Here is a 6,183-nt window from a genome sequence, read left to right as displayed (position 1 = left end):
AAGAATTCTTGCTTCCTCTGAAAAAGTCAGTCTTTCCTTTATTAGAGCCTTCAACAGATTGAATAAGTCCATCTACCAAATAAAGGGTATTCCTTTTTTTTCAAAATCTACTAGCTTAAATGCTAATCTCATCTACAAGTATCTTTCCAGAAACAACTAGAAGACTATCTGCCCAAATATCTAGGTATCATGGCCCAGCCAAGTTGACACATAAATTAACCATTATCCTTATTTGCACATTCACCCACCTTCATTAGATCCTGTGCGGAATTTGTTGGCTACGAATCAGAGTCCTGGTTGATCAAATCTCAGTCATAGGCTCACTTCTCTCTTAAGGTAAAATAAGAAGTGGGAGGCTCTGGCACTTTGTTTCCCACAGTGTGAAATTTCAGGCTCTCCATCAAGGACTTTCCTTTAAAGGGAGACCATGCTCCTCAATAGGTTAAAGGTAGGATTCTGGCCAGTAGGAAAAAAAAAAGCTACTCTTTGCTGTGTGACCCCATGTTTCAAGAATTCCTTGTCTGAACCCTATTTTTTCACTGAATCTTCCAAGACTATCCACCTTGTTCTTTATATACTTGCTTATCATTTAATAACTCTTGCTAAAGTGAAGCATAATAAAGACAGTAATGTTTCTTTCATCTGCTACTTATCTATAGTACAATGAAGCATGTCTGACAAATCATTGGTGTTCGATATATTATTCTTTTTTGATAATAGATGAAAAAGTGTTTGACCATGGCAGAACACAGTCTACAAATAAATATTTAGTTTGTATATCCTTTTAGGTATTGCTCAGGCCTAAGGAGAGAGCTATCAAAAATCTCCTTCTTTTGAACACCACTTGTGGCTCAAACCTATAATCTTAGCTATAGGAGGCTCAGACCTAAAGGACTGTGGTTCAAAGACAACCTGGACAGAAAAGTCTGAGACACTCCATCTCCAGTTAACCAGAAAAACACCAAATTGGAGGCATGGCTCCAAGTGGTAGAGTACCAAAAACGAGCAAGAAAGCTGAGAGAAAGAATAAGGCCTTGAGTTCAAGCCCTGATATTGGTTAAAAAAAAATCATTCATATATTTTTATTTCCCAGAACCAAGAGATTTAACAGTAGAATACTCACAAGTACGTACACCCAAACAGCCCACATCTATGACATATAGATGCTAAACTTGAGCTTTCTGGTATTCACTTTTTAAACATAAAGTGAAAGTCAATCCCAAATTTATAGACCTTTGTCTTATGCTTTAGAAACTTATCTAATCTTTTCCACTATTTGGAAGGCTTTTCATCTCTTGTGCATTATTATCTTCAAAATAAGGACTACTTACTAAAAGTTTCAAGTGTTACCTAGTCCTAGGAGAAAATTGTTTTTCCCCATTAGAAAATCAAAAGTCTCAGTAAAACATTGATAAAGCTTTTTCCAGATGAGGAGTGTTTTTCACTAAAGAATGTTTTTAATATTTTCCATGGCAGAGAATTCCACATCAAAATGTTCCATTGTTGCCAGTAACGGTTTTCCCAGCCCCAGTATGAACAACCTTCAGTGGACAATAACCTAGTAATGTGTGTGTTGACCCTCAATTAAAAATTGTAAAATGAGATGTTCTTGCACAGAGATGTTTTAGTGATGGAATAAGCTCCCCAGGATTTTGATGCTATTTTGACCCAAAACCTTATTTTTTTAGGGTGTTTGCTTCCTTGGCCCTTCTGATGAATTTGTCAGGTTATTTACTGCTCTGTGAGGGTAGGAGAGCAGCCATCTGACTATGCGCACTGATTTGGTGGGTCAGGAACTCAAACAGGGTATGTACAGAGGTAAGGTCTCTATTCTTTGCTACCTAGACCTCAGATGAGAAGACAACCAGCTGAGAGTGCCTGGAATGACTGTAGGTCCATGACTAGGGGCTGGAATTAACAGGGAAATTCCTATCTGGGGCTTGAAATCATTAGCTGGTACTCTAGTGCCTACCAGTGGCTTCTCCATGTAGACTGGTCTTCCTACGCAATAGTATCTAGGAGACTTAGTGGAGGGAAAGGATGAAAACTACTTACCATTCTCTATAATTCCAATAGCTTGTTTCTTAGTTAACAACTTACCAGATTGGACCTTTGGCAAGGCCTAGGGACCAGCATACGACTCAAAAAATGACATAATGATGTGTGTTGAAAGAGAGGACCTTGGGTTGGTTACAACCATTGGCTGAGAGAAGTGAAGGGAAGCTTGTTTTCACCTTGGTAATATTTTCTTTATGAACTTCTCAGGCTACAAAGCCAAGCCTGAGATTTGTGATCTTGGAGTCCCTTCTGCTAAAATGTTCAGAGGAAGAGAGAAGGGCAAGTACCTTCTGCTCTTGACAGAACTTAGAGATAAGGAATATAGGGTGGCAGAAATATCACCATGGATTAAGAAGGCTGATGCTCTCTAGCTGTGGATGAGGCTTCTTTGGCTGCCTTCTGTGGTTCATGAATGACATCTCTCCAGGAGCTTTGGTTAACTCTGGAGAGAAGTGTTTCTGGTGTCAAGTATGTGATTGCTCACGGTTACTATACATTTCAAGTTGTAGCCCTAGAGAAAAATCATTATAATATTTTAGATCATAACAGAAAGCCCCTGAACACATCAAGGAAGAGTTGTGGTGTTGGTGAAAAGTCACAGGTTGTTGGTTAGTCGTGTCCTGCGGGACACTCAGTTTTTCACACAAAAAAATCTGCAGTTACATAACAAAAATATTAACATTATCCGCTATTGTAAAAATACAATATCAAAACTACATGTACTTGCAACACTCCTCACATACAAATTGGCCTCTATCAAGAAATCCAGTTAACACTCTCCATTTCTCACCTTTACTTGTTTCTTCCTTACAGAGGAAATATGTACTGGGGGGGTCAGGCAGGTCTGATATTTGAACTTTGTTTCATTTATTAGCTAGTTGTGACCCAGAGCAGTCTCTTAACCTTTCTGAGACTCAGGTTCTGTCATTTGGGAGTTGATTTGACAAGCGTTACTTCACTATTTAGAATTTTTTTAAATTTTTTGGTCCAGTCGTGGGGCCTGAACTCTGGGCCTGGGTGCTGTCCCTCAGCTCTTCATCTCAAGGCTAGTGCTCTACCACGAGCCACAGCGTCACTTTCAGCGTTTATCTTTTTGCTTATGTGGTGCTGAGGAATCGAATGCAGGGACTCATGCATGCAAGGCAGGCGCTCTACCACTGAGCCACCTTCCCAACCCCACTATTTAGAATTATTAAAGATATAAAAACTGAATACATTGGTACGACTATTTCTTTTGTAAATCTTCTCTTTCTATTCAACAAAAATCCATGCCCATTTTATAGCTCCAAGCAAACATCCAGGGGAATTTCATATGCATTCCTCTCTAGCTTCCTGGTTGGCATCAGCCTTCGAAAGCACTTCTTTTGACTCTGCCCATATTTCCTACACTGAAATCCCCCAAATATCCTTGACTACCCACCCATAAACACTCCCTTCCTTTATCCAAGGACAAGATCACTCCTGCCAATTTTGGAATGTGTCCATGTTAGCCTCCTACCCCCTCCCCACCCCCATCCTCCTCCCTTCTGCCTTTATGTTTATTCTTCAACTTCTACCAGAGGCTCTAAGGTTAAGCTTAGAGGTTAAGCGGGGGAGGGGAGGGGTAGGTAATTATCTTTAGAGCACTAAAACAACTAGGCATCTCACATGGAACTTCCAAGTTCTCATCATATGCCACAGTCATATACATGGCCTGAGATGATGGTTTCCTTGTGATAAGGGCTTCCTATAATCAAAGTACTCAAGTTCAAGGGCTCAGACTAGCCTCAGTGTTTCCTTGGTGCCAATTCCGCTACTGGGAGCAACTCCACTACAGAATCAGTATCCCAGAAAGGCAGAAGTCTATTCAGGTATTTGAATTCTCTATCTGGACCTTTGGGGAATTTTAAGGGTTTCTGGAGTTATACTACAATTGACCAGGATTCATTGATACTAATGGACATTTAACTTGTCTCTTGTGTAAATGTCTCTCTGTGTAAATGTAATTACCCCAAGACACTGTGAATTGTTGATTAGGCAAGCAATCATTATCTTTTATCTTGTTGTTAGCTTTAGAGTTTTTATGTGTTCAAATGAAAAGTTGTGATGTATAAAAGTTATTAAAGCCAGGCACTGGTGGCTCACCCCTGTAATCCTAGCTACTTAGGAGGCTGAGGTCTGAGGTTCGAGGTTCAAAGCCAGCCCAGGCAGGAAACTCCGTGAGACTTTTTTTTTTTCTTTTCATTTTCTCTTTATTTTTGTGCCAATCCTGAGATGTGAGCACAAGTGCCCCACATACAAAAACATACAAAAAATATAAATGAGACTCAAGGAGAAAACAAATGAACACCCCTCTGTCCAGCAGACTCTATCCATCTTTAGTCCAGACATGCATGTCCAGAAAGATACTCTAGTTTGTTTGTTTGTTTTTTATTGTGAAAATACTGTACAGAGGGGTTACAATTACATGGGCAAGATAATGAGTACATTTCTTATCAAGCATTGTAACCTCCTCCTTTGTATCCCCTTCCCATCCTCCCCCCGCCCCCCATCCTTCCAGCCCCCCCCCCCAACCTAAGTCGTTAAGTTCATTTTCTCGGCCTTTTGGCTAAGATCAAGTGTAGTATCTGTTCTTATCAGCTTCCGTGAGACTCTTATATCCAAAAAACCACTAGAAAACTGGAAGTGGCATTGTGGCTCAAGCAGTAGAGTGCTCGCCTTGAGCTGAAGAGCTGAGGGATAGCGCCCAAGCCCAGAGTTCAAGCCCCATGACTGACCAAAAAAAAAAAAAAAAGTTATTAAAATGACTTTGGAATGGTAGACATTGCCTTGTATGATATATGATAAGCAATTAATTTCATTATCTGGAAATATTATCTAAATTTTTTCTTATAATTACAGAGCTCAGCTATTGGAAAAAAGAATAATTTACACACACACCGAGACAAGAGGAAACCTGCCTACTTTCTTTCATCTTTTCTTATTGTGATGCAAGGGAACATGCTTTACAGGTCACTCTGGAACTTTCTTACTGAATGCGAATGAAAGTCTCTGGAAGTCTCTTAGGAACACAACAGTGAGGGCCAAACAGATATTTCATTTTTTACTCTCTAAGGGATCATTGGCACAATAAAACTAAAAGGCTGTGGATTTGGAAGAGATGGTTTAGTTGGTACCAGGGAATTTTGTCCTTTGCTTTGTTCCCAGGATAATTGGCTGAGAGAATCAGTAACCACAAAGGAATCAGAAGGCAAGAGTAATGAACTAAATCCCACCACATTGAGGAAGATGGTGATAAATGTAAATACCTGTCTTTGAGTCCAACCACCCACTTTGAAAAGGATTGGATCAAACAGATATATCTTAGCAGTGGCACTCAGGAAAAACCTTTTGTGTCATAAGCATGCTAATGTGGCAGCCATATAGAAAGCAAACTAACTGGTACTGATGCTACTCATTACCAACCTGAACAAACACAGGGCATGAATACTGAGACAAGCATCAGAAGGGATAATTAGAATGGTGACAGAAATGAAGGCTATTTGATCAGGAAAGGGGAGACTCATGGGCATGTGAAGTCCCTAGCTGGGAGGCAGTTAATAGGGGGAACTTTAATGCAGGAAATTTAAATTGCCTTATTCTGCTTGTCTCCATGTGGGTCATGGTGGACAACAAGCAAAGCTTTAAGAAATTTTTTTTGCTTTAAGAAAAGACGTTTTATTCCAGGTGTCGATGGCTCACACCTGTAATCCTAGCTACTCAGGAGGCTGAGATCTGACGATGGTGGTTTGAAGCCAGCCCAGGCAGGAAAGTCCATGAGACATTTATTCTCCAATTAACCAGCAGAAAATAGGAAGTGGCACTGTGACTCAAAGTGGTAGAGTGCTAGCCTTTAGTGAAAAAGCTTAGGGGCAGTGCCCAGGCCCTGTGTTCAAGTCCCGTGATAGACAAAACATAAATAAATGTGTTATGAAAATACATCAGAAAGTCTAAGAGGCCATAACCTTTCTGTCACTAGGGACATCTACTTCTAGAAGTTAGAGTTGGGTTTCAGGCATAGGAAACACGGTAGGATTAATGACTTATTTTCTCTGATTAAAGCTGGAAATCTTTATATTACACCTCTTCCAAACTTTGCATTCAGAA

At 40.1% G+C, this 6,183-nt stretch overlaps 1 pseudogene; it reads left to right on the top strand.

The window, feature by feature from the left end:
- The first annotated feature begins 4,625 nt into the window (after positions 1-4,625).
- LOC122121910 lies at positions 4,626-4,806 on the top strand (annotated as a pseudogene).
- The last annotated feature ends 1,377 nt before the right edge of the window (positions 4,807-6,183 follow it).

Source organism: Dipodomys spectabilis, unplaced genomic scaffold (assembly GCF_019054845.1).
Source record: "Dipodomys spectabilis isolate Male_0828 unplaced genomic scaffold, ASM1905484v1 ptg000197l, whole genome shotgun sequence".
Lineage (NCBI taxonomy): Eukaryota > Metazoa > Chordata > Mammalia > Rodentia > Heteromyidae > Dipodomys > Dipodomys spectabilis.
Note: the sequence above shows the minus strand (reverse complement) of the source record. Positions and strands in the feature narration are given on the sequence as shown.